Genomic DNA, 19,877 nt, shown 5'->3' on the forward strand with positions numbered 1-19,877 from the left:
ATAGATGGGAAGTCAAAGGATAATACTAAGGCTAGAGTCGATCTGGAGGCGCTATGTGATAGGCCGTTACAAAACATGAAAGAACCGAAAGGAAAGCAGAACTGGACGAAGCCAAAGGCATGGTTCAATCTTGGAAGGCCGGCTATGAGGGAAATTATCTTGTGGGTGAAAATGCAGTTGATGTTCCCCGATGGGTATGCAGCGAATCTACAGAGGGGAGCCAGTCTTGATAAATTGAAGATATTTGGTCTCAAGAGTCATGATTGGCACATATGGATTGAGCGGGTAATGCCGGTGATGTTGCGTGGCTTCATCCCTGAGGATGAATGGCTAGTACTGGCAGAACTCAGCTATTTCTTCCGTGTTCTTTGTGCGAAAGAACTATCGCCTGGCGTGCTAGAAGAAATGGAAGAGTTGGCGCCGGAGTTGATCTGCAAGTTAGAGAAGATCTTTCCACCGGGCTTCTTTAATCCAATGCAACATTTGATTTTGCATCTCCCGACCGAGGCAAGATTGGGGGGGCCCGTGCAAAATCGTTGGTGCTACCCAACTGAGAGGATGCAGAAGACGCTTCGACAAAAATGTAAAAATAAACGTAGAATTGAAGCATCGATGGCTGAGGCATTCATCACTGAGGAGGCGGCAAACTTCGTGACAGCACACTACGAAGCCAAAAATCGTCATTTGCATAATCCGAAGCCTCGGTACAATGCTGACGACCCTAAAAAGGGTGGATCCAACCTCAGCCTATTCAAAGGGAATCTCGCACCAGCCAGTGTTTCAAATCCAGTATCTTTGGATAACGAACAATGGCGGACCATTTCGTTGTATATCTTCAACAACCTGATAGAAGTGCGGCCGTACATCGAGTAAGTTCTCGGTACATAGTTTCGCAACTTCTATTTCCTTTGAACTGCTCTTATTCCTGGATATTTCATACAGTCGATACGTCGCCTTATTCTCGTATGGAGCGGTGATCCAAAAGGATTCTGTCGAAGAGTATGAGCTTCTCGCAAAGCAAGGTGGCGGCTATCCCGGTTTCATCTCTTGGTTCAAACAAACGGTAATTTCTATTAGACTTGTAGGCTAATTTGTAGGCGGCTATCCCGGTTTCATTCGCTAATTTGTGCGTAATGCAACAATCCTTTCATATTAAACTTGTAGGCTAATTCAGAGTCTATGGACGCCGAATTGAGACAAGTCGCTAATGGTTTTGACTATAAGGTCCGTTCATTTGACAAATACGACATCAACGGGTATCGCTTTCGTACCTATGGCAAAGAGCTATCTATGGCCGACCGAAAGTCTACAAATTGTTGTGTATCTGCTATCGGCGAAGGAGGTACCGAGTATTATGGGAGAGTTGAAGCAATTTATGAACTTCTATTCTATGGTGAAAACCCACCGAATGTCGTAGTCTTCAAATGTTATTGGTTTCAGCCGAAGGAGACTAGAAGAACTCATGAACATATAGGGCTAGTTGAAATCAACCAAAGCACCCATTTAGATGTTCCTGATGTCTATATTACGGCTCAACAGGCGACCCAAGTATTCTATCTACCGTGGGCCTGCCAAACTAATCCAAATCTGAAAGGTTGGGATGTCGTTTATGAAGTGCCGCCACGTGCTAGACTATCTCCCCCAAAGGAAGAGGATTATGAACCTCACATTAACCCAGACACATATGAAGGAGAATTCTTCCAAGAGACACGTCTTTCCAAAAAGCGTTTCAAGAACCGCTATACTTCACCCCAAAACATTGAAGTAGACAGTGACAGTGAATCCGACATCACCCCAGAGGAGGAACAAGAAGAGCCGGAACAAGAAGAGGTTACTGCTGCGGATGACCTGTCATTGCTTGACCGATTACGTCAAGGTGGCCTTGCACATGTTGATGCCACTGAACCCTATGAGCCCGTCATTGATTATAGTGATGATGATGATTATGCATTTATTGATGATACTGATCGAGATTATTAGTAGTGTCAGGTATTAATTTTTTAATGTTGTACTTGATGATGATACACTTAAGTGATACACATATTATTATTCATGTCGGTCTTTTTTTTATGTTGTACTAATTTCGTTTACTGTTTGTCATGGCAGGTGTTGAAAGATGGTGGGCGCTGGTCGGGAGCGCGCCAAGGCCCCTTCTTCCTCGGCGCGTGGTCTGAGGTCTTCGATTCCAGACGTACCTCTTCGCCGAGCGTTGCTGGACAGTATGTCCACACCGCCGGGCCCTTCTTCGTCCACCGCGGTGCCCAGCAGGGGACGAGGTAGGAAGAGAGGAGGTGGGGCACGTGGTCGCGGGAGAGGAGGTAGGGTGACTGCTAGGGCGCCTTCCTCGCCGCCACCCCCAGCTGTTTCACCCGAGCACGTGACTGCTAGGGTGGACTCGTCCGAGGAGGAGGCTACACGGACTCCGGTCCACGAGCCTCCGGTCCACGGGTCTTGGGCCCACGAGCCTCGGGTCGACTGGCCTTCGGCCCACGAGAGTTCGGCCCACGAGACCCCGGAGGAGCACACGTCCGGATGGGGTACCTGGCCGGATCAGCCCGAGGAGCCGAGTGGCCATGCTGATGATGGCGGGGAGCCGACTGATCTTGAGGAGGAGGGTGGCACCGTCTACCAGCGTGGTGCTACACGGCTCCCGTCCGTGCCGGCGACCCGCGAGCAGAGGTGGTTGATCTTCCCTGATGGGGAGAGGTACGTAAGTGCATTTAATATTTTTGTACCTTCTGCATTCACGTTTCTTCAAATAACTAATGCGTTGGCCTTGTCATGCTGCAGGGGTTGGGACCACCATCATAGTGTCCGCCGGCCCAACTCCGTCCTTGGAGTTCTTTGCCGGCAAAACTTCCCGGGGTTTGTCACGTTGCCTGGTGAGGGTCGGCTTCCAGAGCTTGGGTTGAGCTGGGAGCACTACGTGGCTGCCCCGGCCCCGCCGGATGTCATTATCGACGGTGTCGTGTGCGACACGAGGGCAGACATGGTGATCAGGACGTTCTGGGTAATTTCTCCTTTACACATTTCAAAATCTTCAACTAGCTAGTTATTAATTGTACTAATCAATATTGTCTCATTTGATTGCAGACATTCTACAGGTGTGAGGAGGGATACGAGGAGGACTGCGCAAATGTTATCCAGAACGTCTGCAAGCGCCTACTCCAGAACTTACGGCACGAGGCTCGGGTGCAGGCTGTTCGAGACTACTACGCCTTGCGTGGTATCAAGAAGACCAAGCCGGCGTGCCGCGATAAGTTCCTGAGTAAGGAGCAGTACATGAAGGTAATTCTTAAGGCCTTCTACTTAAGTTCCTTCATTTAGTAATTCTTAGCCGTAGCGCTCAAGTTTCTATTTGCTAACTTAGGCGCCTCCGAGATGGTGTGCGGATCGGATGGATTGTTGGGAGGTGTTGGTCGATGAGTGGTGCTCACAAGAATGGCTAGCCCTCCACAACCAGGCCAAGGACAAACGTGCCCAAATGGAAGGTGTGCCACACCATCAAGGCAGCTCCAACTTATATCAGTTCGGGCGCAACTGGGTATGTGGTTTGCTTCATGATTCATGCAATTCATTCATCATGCTAGCTTGAGCCCTTTAATTACTAATTTTCATTGTTTCTCTCTTTCAGGCACGCCACAATAAGGCGGATAAGGTGCCAGAGGTGTACGACCTGTATGCCATGGCCCACACTGGCTCTTACAAGAAAGTCAAGGCTTTCTCTCAGTCTGACCTCGATGATGCAAACAACTTCACCAACATCTCCTCCCACAACAAGCTCGTGAGATATAGAGATGAGGGGAAGGCGAGGAAAGGGGAGGACTTTAACCCGAGCCAGGGTCCCATTGATCCAGAGCTGGTGATGATATCTGGTGGCGGGAGGTCCCATGGCTCCATAGCCATTGGAGATGGACTTATCCGTTGTCCTAGCACTCTCCCGGAGATCAAGGCGCGCCAGTCGAGCTCCGCTCCTGAGATAAGGCCTCGTGAACGGCCAGTGCAACTCGCCATCAAGGTTAGTGATACGTACTCAGTTATCTTTCTCCATTACATTGTGTGCGCTTCCATCAATGATTACAAATGGTCATGTGAGTGGTGTTGCAGGCTGCTATACAGACTGAGAGAGATAGAACGGAGAAACTTCTGGCGGAGGCGGCGGAGAGGCAGCGGGAGATGGAGGAGAGGACGAGAAAGATGATGGAGGAGGAGAGGGCACGGAATGACATGCAGGCAAGGGCCATGTACGAGCTCCTTGTGGTAAGTTTCTTCTGCAGATTACTTGCTAGTCTTAACATTTGAGTCTCATTACTAACTAGTATGACTCTGTTCTGAAAACCAAATGTGCAGTCTGTGTGCGAGAAGTCCGGTCAGCCCGCTCCGCCGATGCCAGTGATTGCTCCTGGGAGCACGGTGAGTTTAGTTTGAATGGACATTACTTGGTAGTCTTAACATTTGAGTGTCGTAATGCTAACGAGACATTGGAAATGATCTTTGGTGCAGCTTAACTCCAGAAACGCATCGCACGATCCTTCTCCAGGTAGCGGCACTAGCCACCCCGCTCCTACACCTCCCTGATCACGGTAAGTTTCTCTAGTGTTTTGCTTAACAAATGCATAAAGACCTAGACTTAGCTTTATTTCCTCCAATATGCTTACCATAATGACCTAGAGTTAGCTTATTTTCCTCCAAAATGACCCATTTTACCTAGGTTAGCTTATAAATGATGCAGTTCATCCAAGTTAGCTCAAAAATGACCCATTTTACCTACATTAGCTCCTAAATGATCCATTTTACCTACGTTAGCTTTAAAATGGCCCATTTCACCTAGGTTAACTCCAAAATGACCCATCTTACCTAGGTTATCTCATAAACGATCCATTTCAACTAATTTAGCTCATAAACGATCCATTTGACCTAAGTGAGCTAAAAAACGATCCATTTCACCTAAATTAGCTCTTAAATGATCCATTTCACCTAAGTTAGCTCAAAAAGATCCATTTCAACTAAATTAGCACATAAATGATCCATTTCACCTAAGTTAGCTAAAAAACGATCCATTTCAACTAAATTAGCTCAAAAATGATCCATTTCAACAAAGTTAGCTCAAAAACGATCCATTTCAACTAAGTTAGCTCAAAAACGATCCATTTGACCTAAGTGAGCTAAAAAACGATCCATTTCACCTTAGTTACCTCAAAAACGATCCATTTCAACTAAGTTAGCTCAAAAACGATCCATTTCAACTAGGTTAGCTCCAAAATGACCCATTTCACCTTACTTAGCTAAAAAACGATGCCCTTCACCTTAGTTAGCTCATAAACGACCCATTTCAACTAAGTTAGCTCATAAATGATCCATTTCAACTAAGTTAGCTCATAAACAACCCATTTCAACTTAGTTAGCTCATATATGATCCATTTCACCTAAGTTAGCTCATAAATGACATATACTTCTTGTTCTAGTCTTCTTCTTGTTCTAGTCTTCTTCTTGTTCTAGTCACCTATTTCTAACTTTCTTATTTACCATTTTGCAGATTTCATTCACTTGATGGAAGCTAGCTTGCTATGATGGAGTGCTTGCTTTTCCTTTGATGAAACTTTGCATTGTATCTAGCTTGCTATCTTCATGACACTTTGCATTGTAATATATATATGGATGGAACAATGTGTATGGATGGAACTTCCTTATGTATGAACAATGTGTATGGATGAAACTGATGTGATATGTGATATGAAACTTATGTGCTAGATATGTGTTGGATATGTGCTGGATATGAAACTTATATATGTGATATGTGCTGCAAATTGTGGGATTTAATAAAAAACAGAAAAAACAGACAATATGCAGGCTCTTTGCCGTCTGCCACCGATGGCAAAGAGCCTTTGCCGTCTGCCGCGGACGGCAAAGAAGCCACGTAGCAGCCAACTGTGCTTCCTGGGAGCTGACCCATTTGGTCAGTTTGCCTACAGTGGCAGACGGCAAAGACTTTGCCGTCCGTGGCAGACGGCAAAGAACCTCCACTTTGCCATCAGTGGCAGACGGCAAAGAACCTGCCATCTAGTGACGTGTAGATGACATCATAAGGCGGACGGCAAAGACCAGAGAAATTGTGCCGTCTGCGGCGGACGGCAAAGGTCTGCCGTTAGCCACTTAACGGACTGACAGCGCAATTATTGCCGTCCGCCCTCTTTGCCGTCCGCCGCAGACGGCAAAGAGCCTTTGCCGTCCGCCGCCAGGAAGCAGACGGTAAAGCAGCTGTTTACCGTAGCCTTCTTTGCCGGAGCCTTTTGCCGTCCGCGGCTGACGGCAAAGGTCTTTGCCGTCCGCCTTTCGAGCCTTTGCCGTCCGCCATGGCAGACGGCAAAGTAGCTGTTTCCTATAGTGAATGGGTAAGAAAATATCTCTAATAAGTTGTTCATCCCAACTACCGTTCTGCTGATCTATCAGCTCATCCACAGTACGAAGAATACAATGCCCCCTCCTGGTAAACACTTTCCTGGAGTTACTATTTCGGATCCAGTGGTCCTCCCAAATGTTAATTCTTTCTCCTGAGCCCACTCTCCAAATGTGTCCACGCCTAAAAGTTTGCAGTCCTGCAACAATGCTCTGCCAAATGTAGGAAGAACCTTTTTTGGGACATGCGTTTAACAATTTCCCATCAGGATAATATTTTGCCCTCAAGACTTGGGCACAAAGTGAATCAGGGTTATTTAAAAAAAGGCCAAAAAAAGAAAAAAAGAAAAAAAGAAATAAAAGGGACAATGCTACTATCCTTTTTCCACACTTGTGCTTCAAAGTAGCACCATGATTTTTATGATAGAGAGTCTCTTGTTTTGTCACTTTCATATACTAGTGGGAATTTTTCATTATAGAACTTGGCTTGTATATTCCAACAATGGGCTTCCTCAAATGCCCTAGGTCTTCGTGAGCAAGCAAGTTGGATGCACACCCACTTAGTTTCTTTTGTTGAGCTTTCATACATTTATAGCTCTAATGCATCCGTTGCATGGCAATCCCTACTCCTTGCATTGACATCAATTGATGGTCATCTCCCTAGCCCGTTGATTAGCCGCGTCAATGTGAGACTTTCTCCTTTTTGTCTTCTCCACACAACCCCCATCATTATATTCTATTCCACCCAAAGTGCTATGTCCATGGCTCACGCTCATGTATTGCATGAAAGTTGAAAAAAGCTTGAGATTACTAAAGTATGAAACAATTGCTTGGCTTGTCATTGGGGTTGTGCATGATGAGAGCATTTTGTGTGACGAAAATGAAGCATGGCCAAACTATATGATTTTGTAGGGATGAGCTTTCTTTGGCTATGTTATTTTGATAAGACATAATTGCTTGGTTAGTATGCTTGAAGTATTATTATTTTTATGTCAATATTAAACTTTTGTCTTGAATCTTATGGATCTGAATATTCTTACCACAATAAAGAAGATTACATTGAGAATTATGTTAGGTAGCATTCCGCATCAAAAATTCTGTTTTTATCATTTACCTACTCGTGGACGAGCAGGAATTAAGCTTGGAGATGCTTGATACGTCTCCAACGTATCTATAATTTTTTATTGTTCCATGCTATTATATTATCAATCTAGGATATTTTATATGCATTTATATGCTATTTTATATGATTTTTGGGACTAACCTATTAACCTAGAGCCCAGTGCCAGTTTCTGTTTTTTCCTTGTTTTTGAGTATCGCAGAAAAGGAAAACCAAACGGAGTCCAATTGACCTGAAATTCAACGGAGATTTTTTTGGACCAGAAGAAGCCCACGGAGCATCGGAGATGGGCCAGAAGAGTCCCGAGGCCACCATGAGGGTGGGGGGGGGGGCGCCCTACCCCCCTGGGCGCGCCCCCTACCTCGTGGAGAGGACGAGAAAGATGATGGAGGAGGAGAGGGCACGGAATGACATGCAGGCAAGGGCCATGTACGAGCTCCTTGTGGTAAGTTTCTTCTGCAGATTACTTGCTAGTCTTAACATTTGAGTCTCATTACTAACTAGTATGACTCTGTTCTGAAAACCAAATGTGCAGTCTGTGTGCGAGAAGTCCGGTCAGCCCGCTCCGCCGATGCCAGTGATTGCTCCTGGGAGCACGGTGAGTTTAGTTTGAATGGACATTACTTGGTAGTCTTAACATTTGAGTGTCGTAATGCTAACGAGACATTGGAAATGATCTTTGGTGCAGCCTAACTCCAGAAACGCATCGCACGATCCTTCTCCAGGTAGCGGCACTAGCCACCCCGCTCCTACACCTCCCTGATCACGGTAAGTTTCTCTAGTGTTTTGCTTAACAAATGCATAAAGACCTAGACTTAGCTTTATTTCCTCCAATATGCTTACCATAATGACCTAGAGTTAGCTTATTTTCCTCCAAAATGACCCATTTTACCTAGGTTAGCTTATAAATGATGCAGTTCATCCAAGTTAGCTCAAAAATGACCCATTTTACCTACATTAGCTCCTAAATGATCCATTTTACCTACGTTAGCTTTAAAATGGCCCATTTCACCTAGGTTAACTCCAAAATGACCCATCTTACCTAGGTTATCTCATAAACGATCCATTTCAACTAATTTAGCTCATAAACGATCCATTTGACCTAAGTGAGCTAAAAAACGATCCATTTCACCTAAATTAGCTCTTAAATGATCCATTTCACCTAAGTTAGCTCAAAAAGATCCATTTCAACTAAATTAGCTCATAAATGATCCATTTCACCTAAGTTAGCTAAAAAACGATCCATTTCAACTAAATTAGCTCAAAAATGATCCATTTCAACAAAGTTAGCTCAAAAACGATCCATTTCAACTAAGTTAGCTCAAAAACGATCCATTTGACCTAAGTGAGCTAAAAAACGATCCATTTCACCTTAGTTACCTCAAAAACGATCCATTTCAACTAAGTTAGCTCAAAAACGATCCATTTCAACTAGGTTAGCTCCAAAATGACCCATTTCACCTTACTTAGCTAAAAAACGATGCCCTTCACCTTAGTTAGCTCATAAACGACCCATTTCAACTAAGTTAGCTCATAAATGATCCATTTCAACTAAGTTAGCTCATAAACAACCCATTTCAACTTAGTTAGCTCATATATGATCCATTTCACCTAAGTTAGCTCATAAATGACATATACTTCTTGTTCTAGTCTTCTTCTTGTTCTAGTCTTCTTCTTGTTCTAGTCACCTATTTCTAACTTTCTTATTTACCATTTTGCAGATTTCATTCACTTGATGGAAGCTAGCTTGCTATGATGGAGTGCTTGCTTTTCCTTTGATGAAACTTTGCATTGTATCTAGCTTGCTATCTTCATGACACTTTGCATTGTAATATATATATGGATGGAACAATGTGTATGGATGGAACTTCCTTATGTATGAACAATGTGTATGGATGAAACTGATGTGATATGTGATATGAAACTTATGTGCTAGATATGTGTTGGATATGTGCTGGATATGAAACTTATATACGTGATATGTGCTGCAAATTGTGGGATTTAATAAAAAACAGAAAAAACAGACAATATGCAGGCTCTTTGCCGTCTGCCACCGACGGCAAAGAGCCTTTGCCGTCTGCCGCGGACGGCAAAGAAGCCACGTGGCAGCCAACTGTGCTTCCTGGGAGCTGACCCATTTGGTTAGTTTGCCTACAGTGGCAGACGGCAAAGACTTTGCCGTCCATGGCAGACGGCAAAGAACCTGCACTTTGCCATCAGTGGCAGACGGCAAAGAACCTGCCATCTAGTGACGTGTAGATGACATCATAAGGCGGACGGCAAAGACCAGAGAAATTGTGCCGTCTGCGGCGGACGGCAAAGGTCTGCCGTTAGCCACTTAACGGACTGACAGCGCAATTATTGCCGTCCGCCGCAGACGGCAAAGAGCCTTTGCCGTCCGCCGCCAGGAAGCAGACGGTAAAGCAGCTGTTTACCGTAGCCTTCTTTGCCGGAGCCTTTTGCCGTCCGCGGCTGACGGCAAAGGTCTTTGCCGTCCGCCTTTCGAGCCTTTGCCGTCCGCCATGGCAGACGGCAAAGTAGCTGTTTCCTGTAGTGAATGGGTAAGAAAATATCTCTAATAAGTTGTTCATCCCAACTACCGTTCTGCTGATCTATCAGCTCATCCACAGTATGAAGAATACAATGCCCCCTCCTGGTAAACACTTTCCTGGAGTTACTATTTCGGATCCAGTGGTCCTCCCAAATGTTAATTCTTTCTCCTGAGCCCACTCTCCAAATGTGTCCACGCCTAAAAGTTTGCAGTCCTGCAACAATGCTCTGCCAAATGTAGGAAGAACCTTTTTTTGGGACATGCGTTTAACAATTTCCCATCAGGATAATATTTTGCCCTCAAGACTTGGGCACAAAGTGAATCAGGGTTATTTAAAAAAAGGCCAAAAAAAGAAAAAAAGAAAAAAAAGAAATAAAAGGGACAATGCTACTATCCTTTTTCCACACTTGTGCTTCAAAGTAGCACCATGATTTTTATGATAGAGAGTCTCTTGTTTTGTCACTTTCATATACTAGTGGGAATTTTTCATTATAGAACTTGGCTTGTATATTCCAACAATGGGCTTCCTCAAATGCCCTAGGTCTTCGTGAGCAAGCAAGTTGGATGCACACCCACTTAGTTTCTTTTGTTGAGCTTTCATACATTTATAGCTCTAATGCATCCGTTGCATGGCAATCCCTACTCCTTGCATTGACATCAATTGATGGTCATCTCCCTAGCCCGTTGATTAGCCGCGTCAATGTGAGACTTTCTCCTTTTTGTCTTCTCCACACAACCCCCATCATTATATTCTATTCCACCCAAAGTGCTATGTCCATGGCTCACGCTCATGTATTGCATGAAAGTTGAAAAAAGCTTGAGATTACTAAAGTATGAAACAATTGCTTGGCTTGTCATTGGGGTTGTGCATGATGAGAGCATTTTGTGTGACGAAAATGAAGCATGGCCAAACTATATGATTTTGTAGGGATGAGCTTTCTTTGGCTATGTTATTTTGATAAGACATAATTGCTTGGTTAGTATGCTTGAAGTATTATTATTTTTATGTCAATATTAAACTTTTGTCTTGAATCTTATGGATCTGAATATTCTTACCACAATAAAGAAGATTACATTGAGAATTATGTTAGGTAGCATTCCGCATCAAAAATTCTGTTTTTATCATTTACCTACTCGTGGACGAGCAGGAATTAAGCTTGGAGATGCTTGATACGTCTCCAACGTATCTATAATTTTTTATTGTTCCATACTATTATATTATCAATCTAGGATATTTTATATGCATTTATATGCTATTTTATATGATTTTTGGGACTAACCTATTAACCTAGAGCCCAGTGCCAGTTTCTGTTTTTTCCTTGTTTTTGAGTATCGCAGAAAAGGAAAACCAAACGGAGTCCAATTGACCTGAAATTCAACGGAGATTGTTTTTGGACCAGAAGAAGCCCACGGAGCATCGGAGATGGGCCAGAAGAGTCCCGAGGCCACCATGAGGGTGGGGGGGGGCGCCCTACCCCCCTGGGCGCGCCCCCTACCTCGTGGAGAGGACGAGAAAGATGATGGAGGAGGAGAGGGCACGGAATGACATGCAGGCAAGGGCCATGTACGAGCTCCTTGTGGTAAGTTTCTTCTGCAGATTACTTGCTAGTCTTAACATTTGAGTCTCATTACTAACTAGTATGACTCTGTTCTGAAAACCAAATGTGCAGTCTGTGTGCGAGAAGTCCGGTCAGCCCGCTCCGCCGATGCCAGTGATTGCTCCTGGGAGCACGGTGAGTTTAGTTTGAATGGACATTACTTGGTAGTCTTAACATTTGAGTGTCGTAATGCTAACGAGACATTGGAAATGATCTTTGGTGCAGCCTAACTCCAGAAACGCATCGCACGATCCTTCTCCAGGTAGCGGCACTAGCCACCCCGCTCCTACACCTCCCTGATCACGGTAAGTTTCTCTAGTGTTTTGCTTAACAAATGCATAAAGACCTAGACTTAGCTTTATTTCCTCCAATATGCTTACCATAATGACCTAGAGTTAGCTTATTTTCCTCCAAAATGACCCATTTTACCTAGGTTAGCTTATAAATGATGCAGTTCATCCAAGTTAGCTCAAAAATGACCCATTTTACCTACATTAGCTCCTAAATGATCCATTTTACCTACGTTAGCTTTAAAATGGCCCATTTCACCTAGGTTAACTCCAAAATGACCCATCTTACCTAGGTTATCTCATAAACGATCCATTTCAACTAATTTAGCTCATAAACGATCCATTTGACCTAAGTGAGCTAAAAAACGATCCATTTCACCTAAATTAGCTCTTAAATGATCCATTTCACCTAAGTTAGCTCAAAAAGATCCATTTCAACTAAATTAGCTCATAAATGATCCATCTCACCTAAGTTAGCTAAAAAACGATCCATTTCAACTAAATTAGCTCAAAAATGATCCATTTCAACAAAGTTAGCTAAAAAACGATCCATTTCAACTAAGTTAGCTCAAAAACGATCCATTTGACCTAAGTGAGCTAAAAAACGATCCATTTCACCTTAGTTACCTAAAAAACGATCCATTTCAACTAAGTTAGCTCAAAAACGATCCATTTCAACTAGGTTAGCTCCAAAATGACCCATTTCACCTTACTTAGCTAAAAAACGATGCCCTTCACCTTAGTTAGCTCATAAACGACCCATTTCAACTAAGTTAGCTCATAAATGATCCATTTCAACTAAGTTAGCTCATAAACAACCCATTTCAACTTAGTTAGCTCATATATGATCCATTTCACCTAAGTTAGCTCATAAATGACATATACTTCTTGTTCTAGTCTTCTTCTTGTTCTAGTCTTCTTCTTGTTCTAGTCACCTATTTCTAACTTTCTTATTTACCATTTTGCAGATTTCATTCACTTGATGGAAGCTAGCTTGCTATGATGGAGTGCTTGCTTTTCCTTTGATGAAACTTTGCATTGTATCTAGCTTGCTATCTTCATGACACTTTGCATTGTAATATATATATGGATGGAACAATGTGTATGGATGGAACTTCCTTATGTATGAACAATGTGTATGGATGAAACTGATGTGATATGTGATATGAAACTTATGTGCTAGATATGTGTTGGATATGTGCTGGATATGAAACTTATATACGTGATATGTGCTGCAAATTGTGGGATTTAATAAAAAACAGAAAAAACAGACAATATGCAGGCTCTTTGCCGTCTGCCACCGACGGCAAAGAGCCTTTGCCGTCTGCCGCGGACGGCAAAGAAGCCACGTGGCAGCCAACCGTGCTTCCTGGGAGCTGACCCATTTGGTTAGTTTGCCTACAGTGGCAGACGGCAAAGACTTTGCCGTCCATGGCAGACGGCAAAGAACCTGCACTTTGCCATCAGTGGCAGACGGCAAAGAACCTGCCATCTAGTGACGTGTAGATGACATCATAAGGCGGACGGCAAAGACCAGAGAAATTGTGCCGTCTGCGGCGGACGGCAAAGGTCTGCCGTTAGCCACTTAACGGACTGACAGCGCAATTATTGCCGTCCGCCCTCTTTGCCGTCCGCCGCAGACGGCAAAGAGCCTTTGCCGTCCGCCGCCAGGAAGCAGACGGTAAAGCAGCTGTTTACCGTAGCCTTCTTTGCCGGAGCCTTTTGCCGTCCGCGGCTGACGGCAAAGGTCTTTGCCGTCCGCCTTTCGAGCCTTTGCCGTCCGCCATGGCAGACGGCAAAGTAGCTGTTTCCTGTAGTGAATGGGTAAGAAAATATCTCTAATAAGTTGTTCATCCCAACTACCGTTCTGCTGATCTATCAGCTCATCCACAGTACGAAGAATACAATGCCCCCTCCTGGTAAACACTTTCCTGGAGTTACTATTTCGGATCCAGTGGTCCTCCCAAATGTTAATTCTTTCTCCTGAGCCCACTCTCCAAATGTGTCCACGCCTAAAAGTTTGCAGTCCTGCAACAATGCTCTGCCAAATGTAGGAAGAACCTTTTTTTGGGACATGCGTTTAACAATTTCCCATCAGGATAATATTTTGCCCTCAAGACTTGGGCACAAAGTGAATCAGGGTTATTTAAAAAAAGGCCAAAAAAAGAAAAAAAGAAAAAAAAGAAATAAAAGGGACAATGCTACTATCCTTTTTCCACACTTGTGCTTCAAAGTAGCACCATGATTTTTATGATAGAGAGTCTCTTGTTTTGTCACTTTCATATACTAGTGGGAATTTTTCATTATAGAACTTGGCTTGTATATTCCAACAATGGGCTTCCTCAAATGCCCTAGGTCTACGTGAGCAAGCAAGTTGGATGCACACCCACTTAGTTTCTTTTGTTGAGCTTTCATACATTTATAGCTCTAATGCATCCGTTGCATGGCAATCCCTACTCCTTGCATTGACATCAATTGATGGTCATCTCCCTAGCCCGTTGATTAGCCGCGTCAATGTGAGACTTTCTCCTTTTTGTCTTCTCCACACAACCCCCATCATTATATTCTATTCCACCCAAAGTGCTATGTCCATGGCTCACGCTCATGTATTGCATGAAAGTTGAAAAAAGCTTGAGATTACTAAAGTATGAAACAATTGCTTGGCTTGTCATTGGGGTTGTGCATGATGAGAGCATTTTGTGTGACGAAAATGAAGCATGGCCAAACTATATGATTTTGTAGGGATGAGCTTTCTTTGGCTATGTTATTTTGATAAGACATAATTGCTTGGTTAGTATGCTTGAAGTATTATTATTTTTATGTCAATATTAAACTTTTGTCTTGAATCTTATGGATCTGAATATTCTTACCACAATAAAGAAGATTACATTGAGAATTATGTTAGGTAGCATTCCGCATCAAAAATTCTGTTTTTATCATTTACCTACTCGTGGACGAGCAGGAATTAAGCTTGGAGATGCTTGATACGTCTCCAACGTATCTATAATTTTTTATTGTTCCATGCTATTATATTATCAATCTAGGATATTTTATATGCATTTATATGCTATTTTATATGATTTTTGGGACTAACCTATTAACCTAGAGCCCAGTGCCAGTTTCTGTTTTTTCCTTGTTTTTGAGTATCGCAGAAAAGGAAAACCAAACGGAGTCCAATTGACCTGAAATTCAACGGAGATTGTTTTTGGACCAGAAGAAGCCCACGGAGCATCGGAGATGGGCCAGAAGAGTCCCGAGGCCACCATGAGGGTGGGGGGGGGGCGCCCTACCCCCCTGGGCGCGCCCCCTACCTCGTGGAGAGGACGAGAAAGATGATGGAGGAGGAGAGGGCACGGAATGACATGCAGGCAAGGGCCATGTACGAGCTCCTTGTGGTAAGTTTCTTCTGCAGATTACTTGCTAGTCTTAACATTTGAGTCTCATTACTAACTAGTATGACTCTGTTCTGAAAACCAAATGTGCAGTCTGTGTGCGAGAAGTCCGGTCAGCCCACTCCGCCGATGCCAGTGATTGCTCCTGGGAGCACGGTGAGTTTAGTTTGAATGGACATTACTTGGTAGTCTTAACATTTGAGTGTCGTAATGCTAACGAGACATTGGAAATGATCTTTGGTGCAGCCTAACTCCAGAAACGCATCGCACGATCCTTCTCCAGGTAGCGGCACTAGCCACCCCGCTCCTACACCTCCCTGATCACGGTAAGTTTCTCTAGTGTTTTGCTTAAAAAATGCATAAAGACCTAGACTTAGCTTTATTTCCTCCAATATGCTTACCATAATGACCTAGAGTTAGCTTATTTTCCTCCAAAATGACCCATTTTACCTAGGTTAGCTTATAAATGATGCAGTTCATCCAAGTTAGCTCAAAAATGACCCATTTTACCTACATTAGCTCCTAAATGATCCATTTTACCTACGTTAGATTTAAAATGGCCCATTTCACCTAGGTTAACTCCAAAATGACCCATCTTACCTAGGTTATCTCATAAACGATCCATTTCAACTAATTTAGCTCATAAACGATCCATTTGACCTAAGTGAGCTAAAAAACGATCCATTTCACCTAAATTAGCTCTTAAATGATCCATTTCACCTAAGTTAGCTCAAAAAGATCCATTTCAACTAAATTAGCTCATAAATGATCCATTTCACCTAAGTTAGCTAAAAAACGATCCATTTCAACTAAATTAGCTCAAAAATGATCCATTTCAACAAAGTTAGCTCAAAAACGATCCATTTCAACTAAGTTAGCTCAAAAACGATCCATTTGACCTAAGTGAGCTAAAAAACGATCCATTTCACCTTAGTTACCTCAAAAACGATCCATTTCAACTAAGTTAGCTCAAAAACGATCCATTTCAACTAGGTTAGCTCCAAAATGACCCATTTCACCTTACTTAGCTCAAAAACGATGCCCTTCACCTTAGTTAGCTCATAAACGACCCATTTCAACTAAGTTAGCTCATAAATGATCCATTTCAACTAAGTTAGCTCATAAACAACCCATTTCAACTTAGTTAGCTCATATATGATCCATTTCACCTAAGTTAGCTCATAAATGACATATACTTCTTGTTCTAGTCTTCTTCTTGTTCTAGTCTTCTTCTTGTTCTAGTCACCTATTTCTAACTTTCTTATTTACCATTTTGCAGATTTCATTCACTTGATGGAAGCTAGCTTGCTATGATGGAGTGCTTGCTTTTCCTTTGATGAAACTTTGCATTGTATCTACCTTGCTATCTTCATGACACTTTGCATTGTAATATATATATGGATGGAACAATGTGTATGGATGGAACTTCCTTATGTATGAACAATGTGTATGGATGAAACTGATGTGATATGTGATATGAAACTTATGTGCTAGATATGTGTTGGATATGTGCTGGATATGAAACTTATATATGTGATATGTGCTGCAAATTGTGGGATTTAATAAAAAACAGAAAAAACAGACAATATGCAGGCTCTTTGCCGTCTGCCACCGACGGCAAAGAGCCTTTGCCGTCTGCCGCGGACGGCAAAGAAGCCACGTGGCAGCCAACTGTGCTTCCTGGGAGCTGACCCATTTGGTCAGTTTGCCTACAGTGGCAGACGACAAAGACTTTGCCGTCCGTGGCAGACGGCAAAGAACCTGCACTTTGCCATCAGTGGCAGACGGCAAAGAACCTGCCATCTAGTGACGTGTAGATGACATCATAAGGCGGACGGCAAAGACCAGAGAAATTGTGCCGTCTGCGGCGGACGGCAAAGGTCTGCCGTTAGCCACTTAACGGACTGACAGCGCAATTATTGCCGTCCGCCCTCTTTGCCGTCCGCCGCAGACGGCAAAGAGCCTTTGCCGTCCGCCGCCAGGAAGCAGACGGTAAAGCAGCTGTTTACCGTAGCCTTCTTTGCCGGAGCCTTTTGCCGTCCGCGGCTGACGGCAAAGGTCTTTGCCGTCCGCCTTTCGAGCCTTTGCCGTCCGCCATGGCAGACGGCAAAGTAGCTGTTTCCTGTAGTGAATGGGTAAGAAAATATCTCTAATAAGTTGTTCATCCCAACTACCGTTCTGCTGATCTATCAGCTCATCCACAGTACGAAGAATACAATGCCCCCTCCTGGTAAACACTTTCCTGGAGTTACTATTTCGGATCCAGTGGTCCTCCCAAATGTTAATTCTTTCTCCTGAGCCCACTCTCCAAATGTGTCCACGCCTAAAAGTTTGCAGTCCTGCAACAATGCTCTGCCAAATGTAGGAAGAACCTTTTTTTGGGACATGCGTTTAACAATTTCCCATCAGGATAATATTTTGCCCTCAAGACTTGGGCACAAAGTGAATCAGGGTTATTTAAAAAAAGGCCAAAAAAAGAAAAAAAGAAAAAAAAGAAATAAAAGGGACAATGCTACTATCCTTTTTCCACACTTGTGCTTCAAAGTAGCACCATGATTTTTATGATAGAGAGTCTCTTGTTTTGTCACTTTCATATACTAGTGGGAATTTTTCATTATAGAACTTGGCTTGTATATTCCAACAATGGGCTTCCTCAAATGCCCTAGGTCTTCGTGAGCAAGCAAGTTGGATGCACACCCACTTAGTTTCTTTTGTTGAGCTTTCATACATTTATAGCTCTAATGCATCCGTTGCATGGCAATCCCTACTCCTTGCATTGACATCAATTGATGGTCATCTCCCTAGCCCGTTGATTAGCCGCGTCAATGTGAGACTTTCTCCTTTTTGTCTTCTCCACACAACCCCCATCATTATATTCTATTCCACCCAAAGTGCTATGTCCATGGCTCACGCTCATGTATTGCATGAAAGTTGAAAAAAGCTTGAGATTACTAAAGTATGAAACAATTGCTTGGCTTGTCATTGGGGTTGTGCATGATGAGAGCATTTTGTGTGACGAAAATGAAGCATGGCCAAACTATATGATTTTGTAGGGATGAGCTTTCTTTGGCTATGTTATTTTGATAAGACATAATTGCTTGGTTAGTATGCTTGAAGTATTATTATTTTTATGTCAATATTAAACTTTTGTCTTGAATCTTATGGATCTGAATATTCTTACCACAATAAAGAAGATTACATTGAGAATTATGTTAGGTAGCATTCCGCATCAAAAATTCTGTTTTTATCATTTACCTACTCGTGGACGAGCAGGAATTAAGCTTGGAGATGCTTGATACGTCTCCAACGTATCTATAATTTTTTATTGTTCCATGCTATTATATTATCAATCTAGGATATTTTATATGCATTTATATGCTATTTTATATGATTTTTGGGACTAACCTATTAACCTAGAGCCCAGTGCCAGTTTCTGTTTTTTCCTTGTTTTTGAGTATCGCAGAAAAGGAAAACCAAACGGAGTCCAATTGACCTGAAATTCAACGGAGATTGTTTTTGGACCAGAAGAAGCCCACGGAGCATCGGAGATGGGCCAGAAGAGTCCCGAGGCCACCATGAGGGTGGGGGGGGGGCGCCCTACCCCCCTGGGCGCGCCCCCTACCTCGTGGAGAGGACGAGAAAGATGATGGAGGAGGAGAGGGCACGGAATGACATGCAGGCAAGGGCCATGTACGAGCTCCTTGTGGTAAGTTTCTTCTGCAGATTACTTGCTAGTCTTAACATTTGAGTCTCATTACTAACTAGTATGACTCTGTTCTGAAAACCAAATGTGCAGTCTGTGTGCGAGAAGTCCGGTCAGCCCGCTCCGCCGATGCCAGTGATTGCTCCTGGGAGCACGGTGAGTTTAGTTTGAATGGACATTACTTGGTAGTCTTAACATTTGAGTGTCGTAATGCTAACGAGACATTGGAAATGATCTTTGGTGCAGCCTAACTCCAGAAACGCATCGCACGATCCTTCTCCAGGTAGCGGCACTAGCCACCCCGCTCCTACACCTCCCTGATCACGGTAAGTTTCTCTAGTGTTTTGCTTAACAAATGCATAAAGACCTAGACTTAGCTTTATTTCCTCCAATATGCTTACCATAATGACCTAGAGTTAGCTTATTTTCCTCCAAAATGACCCATTTTACCTAGGTTAGCTTATAAATGATGCAGTTCATCCAAGTTAGCTCAAAAATGACCCATTTTACCTACATTAGCTCCTAAATGATCCATTTTACCTACGTTAGATTTAAAATGGCCCATTTCACCTAGGTTAACTCCAAAATGACCCATCTTACCTAGGTTATCTCATAAACGATCCATTTCAACTAATTTAGCTCATAAACGATCCATTTGACCTAAGTGAGCTAAAAAACGATCCATTTCACCTAAATTAGCTCTTAAATGATCCATTTCACCTAAGTTAGCTCAAAAAGATCCATTTCAACTAAATTAGCTCATAAATGATCCATTTCACCTAAGTTAGCTAAAAAACGATCCATTTCAACTAAATTAGCTCAAAAAT

This window comes from Triticum aestivum, chromosome 4D (genome assembly GCF_018294505.1).
Source record: "Triticum aestivum cultivar Chinese Spring chromosome 4D, IWGSC CS RefSeq v2.1, whole genome shotgun sequence".
NCBI classification, from domain to species: domain Eukaryota; kingdom Viridiplantae; phylum Streptophyta; class Magnoliopsida; order Poales; family Poaceae; genus Triticum; species Triticum aestivum.